Source organism: Amblyomma americanum, chromosome 2 (genome assembly GCF_052857255.1).
Source record: "Amblyomma americanum isolate KBUSLIRL-KWMA chromosome 2, ASM5285725v1, whole genome shotgun sequence".
Taxonomy (NCBI): Eukaryota; Metazoa; Arthropoda; class Arachnida; order Ixodida; family Ixodidae; genus Amblyomma; species Amblyomma americanum.
The window spans coordinates 49,131,886-49,141,497 of record NC_135498.1 but is presented as its reverse complement, the minus strand read 5'-3'; positions in this window follow the sequence as shown (position 1 = coordinate 49,141,497).

Below are 9,612 nucleotides of genomic sequence, written 5' to 3'. Positions count from 1 at the left end.
ACTCCTGCTAACTGGTGAGGAGCGCGCGTGATGCCACTGCCGGGACCAAGTACTCGTATATGGCCCGTTATCTGTTTCTTAACTGCACTCCGCATTCACTTGCCTCATCTTTTGTCCGCCGCACAAGTACAACCAGAGCGTTTGATGACACACGTGGGCTTGGACAGACCATTCCCTCTCATGTCTAGCAACGCAGTGAAGTCACATGCGGCCCGACATCAGACATTCTAATTTCTTCCATGTTTCTTGTTCAGTGGTGGCGTGTCGGTTGCATCCACGCTATCTGCTTTTAATAACTAAGCTTACCAAATGCCTGGCTTTATCGCGCCAGGTCTGTTTACGAGTCCATTCATGTGACCTCAAGTTCAACCCGTCGGAGTAGCCGGGGCATGTTTCGAGGCCCTGCTAAGCGGTGAACCTCGGGCGGCTTCTTTACAGGCCGAATATGAAGCAATGTATTTCACAAACAGGATTGGGTCTCAAGTGTTTGTCAGCTTAGTCGGGGCGGGCTCCCAGAAGCGGCAATCTCTCATGATTGCCATCATTCTGCGCGCTTTGTTCCTAACTGCAATATGTTCCTTGAAGTCATTGCGGCGCGACGTTCGGCTTATCACTACGTCAAGACAACGCGCTGTTCGCTCGTCGCGAGCATGGAGAAACCGTGGCGGTCACTATGAGCACATTGCAGCACGCCACTTGTCGGTCGAGTCGAGAGCTGCACGGACTCACATCCAGCCTCCTACACATGTATGGGGGGGGGGGGGGGGGGGTCGCTTTGGCTGTCGGTGAGCTCAACTGAAGACGCGCCTTTCAGTCGGATTTTCATGGGTTGGCGTGCGCATTTTTCCTGTGTCGTGTCTCAGAAGCGTGTAATATCGCGCAACTATAGCGGTGTAAGCCGTCAGGACTTAGATCGGACGTCTGCTCACGAGGATGCACTGGCAGTTACGGATATGGAAGCGACGCACGCATTGGCGTTTAACACGTGATCATGTGCACAGCATAGAGCCTCCGACGGCACTTTCGCTATGTCGCGCAAGCGCTTCGGCTCGACGTTTTCCGAACAGTTTATTTCGACGAGACGGCGGGAAAATGTGTTTCGTTACACCTGAGTGCCCCTGTCTGGAGGCATTATAACCCACGCTGGGCTTTTGGATGAAGTGCGCGATGCTAATTGGTCGTCACGGTATAAGCCTGGACTCCGTGTGCGCGAAAGAGCGGGCGACGCGACAAGGCGGCACGGCCGACGCTCGCTCCGTCGCTTGTGGGCAACCTCCATGCAAGCGAAGGCGGCAGGCGACGTGCGCAGCGGACTCCGTGCTTTGCGCACTCAAGCTTAGAAACACGCCCGCAACCTGTTCTCTCTCTTAAAATTTTGTGAATGTGCCTCATAGTCGGGGCCAAAGAAATATTTCCTCTGCGGCAGCGGTGTATAGCGGCAGTGGAGACAACCAACGGCGTGCTTGCGGAGACGAAGTCACATCACGGATTCACGGGGGAGGTGTGCTTTCGTTCGGCGCCCGTGCACTCCGGGCTAGTAAAAACGCTCCCACAAACTGTCGCCGCAATCTGATTGTAAGTGAGCAAACTATAATATACCAGTGAGAATGCGCGCCGCGAGTGTTTCTGCACAGTTGGAGCGCAGCGGCACGGTGGATGGAGCGCCGCGGTACCCGCCGCTCGACACGCATCTCTCCCTGCAGTACGGCCGCTACAAATGCTGTTAGCCCTCCGCACCCAACAAGTAGATTGTTTTAATTATTTAAATCATGCGGGTCTGCCTCTGAGCTACAAAAACCAAATATTTTCTCGACGGTGGCGATGACCAATACGACGCGCTGGTTTCGTGAGATGTGCCCGTGAGAAACCGTGGACAAACCGGAAACGGCTTCGTGGGGCTCTGATTGGCCAGTCGCGTGGGGGACTTCCGGGCGACGAGCGGAATTTTCTGTGGGTGCAGATCCGAGCGACACGGCAAGCGACACATGCATTTTGCTTCGCGCGACGGCGCCGCTTGCCGCCGTCGCTAGAGTTTTCGCGAACATGGAGTCCAGGTTATAATGCGTTGTCTCCACCGAATGACGCTCGTCGCATGCTTCAGCAATCCGCGCGCTGTTGTGAGTTCGTCATTGTGGGATCTGCCATAAGCGCCTCTGTCTGCAGCGAAAAGAGGATGCTTTGCAATGAGAGCAACACCTAGTCTCGCTTTTTTGCCCATTCCAAGCGCTGTTTTCTCGATTCGAAAAAGTCGGCAGTTTAGTTGTCATCATAGCTGCGATAACTTCAGGCGAAATTTCATTTTTCCTTCCGATTTCGTAACGTAACCCCTGACGGGATGAAGCAAGACGCCACTACGACAACATAAAAAGTACAAGCTGGTTTTATTTATACGTCAAAACATCCGTGCAATGTGTCAATGGTTTGTCTTGCACTTAGCTAGACCGTTTATTGAAGTCACTGGAAATTGGTCGCACTGGCAGCGAACTCTGAAAAAGAGTGCTATGAATGCGTTTCCGTTAAGCGCAAGAATACAGCGTTGAATCACTTTATTGTGTGCAGTCTGAAGCCAGTGTAGACACTCCTACTCGTGTACATCATGCACGGTGTAGGAAATCTTGCGTCCTTTGCGGGCTTCACGCCGACTCTTCATCCGCGCTCATTTTATGACCAGTGAAGCATATACATATGTAGCGAGTTAAAATCTAAGACAAAAAAAGCAGCACTCGCGCAATATATTTACCATTTATATACTTTGGCGTTGTGCCAGATGTACAGAAGTATTATCTCACGCGGCAGCCTCCAAACAAGAGAATGTCGGAATGAGACTGGAGGACGATGCAAAGGATTTGAATGCGAGCAGGTTGCAACAAATGGTTGTTTCTATTTACCGCATTCGAGAGGGGAGATTGCTACGAGGCATTAATTATTCTTGTGCAGTAAAGATGTAAATGAAGCTGACGTATCGACACAAGTATGTGGCATCAGTTCCAGAGATACCTGGTCTCTCGCTTCTTCTATCAGCGTCTTTCGTCCATCGCGGGCATTGACGCCCAGTGCACTACCACACTGTGACTTTATTTTTAAATGTAAATTGTTTCTTCAATATGCCTAAACTTCCCCCTAAATACGAAAGCGAGTGTTAGACGGTGACGTAATCCTATCTCTCAAGAAGAGCAATACTTGAATCAAGCCGGAAAGCCGGCGCCAGAACTTTCGTTTTGCGCAAAAACTAACGAAATGTGCAGTATGTATGAACGGAACAATTTTGTAGTTTGGAAATGTTGCAATGGGCACTGCGGATCACTTTTTCTGAAAAAAAAAAGTTATACGCAGTGTTTGTGGAAGAACGAATTCACTGTTCTTTGCAGGATGCATTGAGGCGTTGGGTATATTTGCATTGTGAAGCATTTCTGTCGGCTTCTGTGACGTATTGCTGATGGTGAAGCTACTGGTGGAGAGAAACAAACCTGACGACAAAAAAAGGGGGAGCCAGCAGCTTGATCGAGCCCAGTTCTTTGCTTGGTGTCAGAAAACATGCTCTGACATAACCTGAAGTTTATGGTTTTGTGCTTTTGAGTCCGGTTTACCTGCACTCTGTGGAACTTGAAATTTTGCTGTTTGCTGCCTGATACCAGCAGTCCGTAATGTTTCCACTCATGTCAGTGTTTTTGTGTTAGCGCATGCTGTTTGACTTTTGTACAACCTCTCTTGTGTTGTGCAAGTGTTTCCTTTCTCTTGGATGCTTTTTTTCTTATCATAATCGAATCACGGCCGCTTATCAATATTGGCCATTTCAATGTATATATCGCGGCACCGCGCCTGATGAACTCCGATTGTATTGCACCTCACCAGGCCCCTTATTTATATTTTCTGCTTAGTTCCTAATGCGGTATATAAACACCTCACATTAGCATAAAGAAAAGCAACTTCAGTTGCAAAAGCACACCCGGCATATGTCAGCAGTGATGCGCGATGATTCCCAGTCATGCACGTCTCAAAGCAGCCTTGAATAGAGCATAGTTTCCCTTTACAAATTGTTAATCGTGGGGTTTAAGAATCCGAAACGACACATGGGTTATGCGAGACACTATAGGGGAGGGCTCCGGATTAATTTAGACCACCTGGGGTTCTTTAAAGTACGCTGGCTTAGCACAGCACATGGACGTTTTTGTGTTTCGCCTGCACAAAATACCGTACCGCAGCCGCGGTCAGGATAGAACCCGCGACGTTGGGTTTAGCAGTCGAACTTGCAAAGCCACTGAGCCATCGTGGCGGGTGTCTTCCGTTATGGTGGCAACGGTGGTTCTCCAAGGGTTCTCGTTGACGAGATAAAACGCGACTTCTCTTTACACTACCTAGATTTATTTGCAATTGACCATTACAGTAGGCCCGCACAGCAACGGCCATCAAAATAAAAACGTTCACTGCGATCTCTAATGGTCAGAAAGAAAGGTGAAAGTCCCCACCTGAGAAATCGGCGGAGTACGCACCAAACGGTACGCCGAAATAGCACAGGTCTCACTCGGGACTACAATAAATCAACATTTCATCTAGCGAGTTTCCTACCCTGGCGTGCCTTCGCTGCCTCGCATTCACAGTAGTCTCGCCCTCGCAATTACACGACTATGGACGCCAAATATTTTCATGCGTGCTTTATTTTTTTCACTGTGTCAAATATTAATATACATGGATCACCCCGTGATAGCCCACGATCACTAAATAATTCATAATTGAATTTCTTCCTTGGTTATGGTTTCGGATTCATCAACCGAACGATGGCTGTGACGTGCAGCTCACCTTTAGGTCACGTGAGGCACAAAAACCACGACATAACTGTTGACACGTCGTTTGTTGCCATTCCAGCTCTTCAAGCAGGCTGGTACAAGTCTTGGAGCGAATTAAAAAGACGTATCAGAGTTTATATTGGAGTCCTTTTCGTGCGCCTAACGTGACTTCAAGGTCAACTACATATAACAAACATCGTTCGGTTGATGAAACAGAAGAAGCGTTAGAGGTGAAATTCAGTTATTAATTGCTCACCGGTCGTAGGCAAATATAACGTGGTGATCCACTTGTTCTAATGTGTAACGCAGCTTTTGACAAAAGAAAACGCGAAACTAAAATTAGGCGCTACGCTCTTTTAAGGGGCGCCGGAAAAACGGAAACGGGTGCCGAAATTCCAAACATATGACCCCAAACCAGCTTGGAGACGGATAGCCCAACGGGTTGAGCCGATCCAGCTGGTCCGTCGCCTGGCCTTCGCTGTGAAATAGCTTGAGAGGGGCCCTCGCTGTGGCGAGATTTGCTGGAGGATGTGGCGCCGCCACGCGGGAGCCTCAAACTGGACGACGGCCTAGCAGATGACCCTCACAGCGCAACTGCCTAACTGGAAAGAAGGAAAAGAGCGGCGCCAAGTACAAAGGAAGCGTCAGCTGACTAACGAATGCACCTTTTGTGCACGCATAGACGAAGAACTCAGAGAAAAGTACACATCGCGGGGCTGGAGCGAGTAGCCCTGTAAACCATCGGCGAGCCAACAGAGAGTTGAGGGCAGATGTCTGTTTTGAGTTGCATTCCCAATGATGGCGTGGCAGGACGACGGATTGAATCGCAGTGCTTTTTTTCCCATAGTCCATTGCTGAAAAACCGCAGGGAAGCTGTGAATTTGGCAGTTTCTCGGTCTTCTAACCTCCTTCACCTTGTGTGGGCCGACGCGCACTGATTGCTCTTTCTGGCGCGAAGCCACAACTTGCACCAGTTCATACTCAATCACCACTGCATGAATTTTTGCGGACACCCCCCGCGACATTCACGTGTTGCCCATTCGAGATGTGCCGCACGTGCGCAACCTAGTGACGTGGCTCGTTTCGGTTCGTCCGAACACTTGCGAGCTTTTCCAGCGCTATATGCTGTTTTCTACACACTTGTTAGGAAGTATATGCCCTCGCATCAAAGTGGCGCGAAAGCAAAAATTAAAGCAGTTGAAATCAGTCACTGCAACTTTATCCTTGAATCAGATATAGACATCTCCGCTGAGTATATCCAAGTGCTCCAGGCTGTCTGTGGAGGACAGGGAAAATTGTGGAAAGCATACGCTTATGAAAAAAATTACACAAGGAAGCACACGACAGAAACAAGTGCTGCTCACAATCAAGCTTCGCAAAGGAACAGATACAGGACGCTGTGAACCACGGCCCATATTTACCAACTGCTGTTTTTCACCTTAAGTTGTATCTACTATAGGTTGTTTAAGTTGTATCCTATACACAAGGCGGATTCTAAGTTGGGTAGCCACAGCCGGGTGTACATAATACTAGGGCTGCTGTTTCACCGTTTAAAAATACACCCATAAATACTTGCGAGATACGCTGTCTTTCACTGGTTTTAATCTGATGTATACCCCAGCTGTGAAGCAGCGGCGTTGTCGCGATGCAGGGAGGTGTGTGTGGTGTGAGTGTGAGCACACTGCACGCGAGCTTCCACGTTGGTTAACCATAACATTCATAACACCACTGTCGCACGGTCATCTTCGATCGGGATCGAACTCCATGCAGATCCAGCGTTGCCGCACGGCCACTTCGGCCGTGATCGAGCCTGATCCTGCTCGACCTCAAGTCGGTTCCTAAAGGGCAATCGAGGGCTTTACCATCGTGCCCAGAATGCGATCCAATGGAAAGGTGCAGAAAGGTTTCTATGAAGGCTATTAAATTACAAAATAGATATTATTTATCCAATGCCGCTCCATTTCCAACATTCCTATCACAGCCCGCCTGACTGGGTAGTAAACAAACATGCACGTATGTGCACGAGCCTGTGGTATTGTGCTTGCCGTACGTTTGTGTTCGTACTTTCTGTAGCTGTATCACAGGCACGAGATTTTTTTACCGCAAGTATTTTTGTTCACGTTTCCTCCATTACAAACGTATTTGTTTGCAACCATTTAGACAGCCACGTGTGCGTGCAGCGCCACCTGCCGTTCAGCAGGCCAACTCGACGATCGGCGGGTCGTGTAGCAGTGTTCATGCATGCGGAGCTCGCTCGGAGAGCTCTCCAGTCTACTAGAGGTCGGACTCGACCGGGTTCGGAAGTGCCCGTGTGACACCAGTATAATGCGCCCCTCGGGGAGAGCTGTGAGTATGTATCATTCTTCGATTCTGTAAGTATTTATGCTGGAGACAGAAATTTAGAGGCCTCTCTTTGCACTGAGGGGGCCAATATAGATGCATGTACTTACGGAAGTTTCACAAAAGGGACCGGACGGATATGAATTGCATTAGCCGCTCGCAGCTTTGTTTCAGCCGAAAAGAGAAGTACTTATTTATGCCCTGTAAAAGCAACTTTGTTTGCAATTTTAGTTACATGTGTATAGAAGAATAAGTAGTGATAAGTATAATAAAAAAATAACTGATTAGGATAAAGTCAATACTTATGGCTTGTTTTGTAGGCTAGAAAATCCAGTTTATTACAACATTTTGCGCTTTATTACGCATCGCGATCGCGACCAAACAGCGCGTATACCCACTAAAGCGTAGCAGGTGGTTTTGTCCAGAACGAATTTTAAAATGTACTGCGTTTCATCACTGAGACTTTGCTTTGCGGGTATCCTGAGACGAGGCCAAACAACTATGAGCCTTTCATGTGATGAATATGTCAGACACAGTGAAGCGCTCCCGACCGACGCCTCTGTGCAGACATATCCGAGCGCTAGCTAGGCGACCACTTTGTTTCGCTGGTGTTCGGCTGACGGAGTTTGACCCTGGCAACCCACTGTTCCCCTATCTCTCGAAGTCTGCCTACCGACGTTGATAAACGAACCCGACTACTGGCGTTGGTAGTGTAGTCCTGAAACGTTTCCTACTGCCAAGCTTTCGGTATTGTCAGTACCGCGTCTGAAGCTGTGCCGGTGCACATGCGGCCGCATTGGTGGCCCTTCGTTCATCTGCGTTCGGGACCGGCGGCATGCGACACAGCCTTTGTAGGCCACATTCGATCGACGATCGTCCGCTGTAAGGTGAACTTTCATTGCTTGGCTATCTTCGGAGCAATAGCGCAACAGGACAAGGGAACAAGAACAAGTAGACATACACAGCGCTAACTTTCAACAACTTTATTGGAAACAAATGCAGAACAATTTATACATGCATTATTGCCGTTTCATCCCAAAGCATGCGCAAATTCAGTGCGAACGTAGTTAAACAATCTCTTTTTTTGGGGGGGTGGGGGGTGGGGTGGGGTGGGGGGGGTCTGGCAGAAGGAGTGCTTACACAAGCATCTGGCTATCTTTTCTGCTTCAATAATTTCACGAGTGCGCTTGTTCTTGCTTTCGCAAACTAAAAAAAAACACTTGTCGAGTAACGGCCTGCGGTTTACACATGCGTTGCAATGTTTCACAAGTTCTCCGTCTTCTTCGTTTTTATTGCTTGCATTGCGATTATGCTCACGGAGGCGGTCATTGAGGCAGCGAACAGTTTGACCGACATACTGTCGTCCACATGACAGCGGAATCTGGTACGTCACACCTACCTTGCAATCAACAAACAGAGTTTGATGTTTTGTCGTGCATTGATTGGACATAGGACGAATACATTTGTTTACCTCGCATAGGCTGTTTAACTTTCCAGGGGCAGAAAAAGCAACTGAAACATCTATCCGTTTTGCAATGCGCTTTAGGTTGTGCGAGATGGTATGCAAGTATGCCATTACTGACATTTTGTTTTTCCTCTGTCTCTCCAGGGGCACACTCAGTGTTCAGCGTTCTATAGACAAACTTTCCGCTACTGAAATCTGAAGGAGACCAGGATAGCAAGCATACGATAGCCTACTGCACTGTTGTTGCAACCTTAATACATCATATGCGGACAGGATTTTCGAAGGGCATTTTGAAAGCACAGGTTTGCTATGGCTCTTTTGACCAGTTTAGAGTGGGTAGATTTGAAGGGCAGGAGAGGCTTGCTATTGCGAGGTTCGTAGGCCCAGCAGGTATGGCCTAGTTGAAAGATGATGCTAATGTCAAGAAATCTCAGCTTGTCATTAGAAGGCAGTTCAAAGGTTAGAACAAGCGGTTTGAAACTTTGCCTATTTTGTCTGTTAAACTTTGTCTTTTTCTGTTTGGCTGTGTCGGCGAGGTCGTGTCTGCAAAATGTGTCAGCAGCCGTTGTGTCGTTCTCAGAACCGTTAAGATAAAACGAATGATTGTAATTGATAGAGCATAATGTGAGGGTGACGTGCGACAATATCTGGTGTCGATAGGATGATTAGGTATTTAATTAGAGCTGAAGCAGTCGAAAAACTGTCCAAATAGCGCGGACGTCGATATAGTGAGTGGACAAAACAACAACCGTGGACGGCAAAATAGCGGGAAGATAGGCAAAGGAGTGCAAATAAAGTCTGAAATGGATCGGAACGTGTTCGATGAGTGATAATCAATCGAAGGAAAAGTTTGATTCATATCAAGTAATTATTTAATTAATTAGAGCCAAAAGTCGTTGGACGGCCGAATAGGCTGGACGGGTTTATAGTAGGTGGACGGGAAAGCAGCCATGTTTTTCTCGCTGAAATGGACGGAACCTGCATGAAATGCGGCACTGTGCTCCACAGATCTACAATTGAATG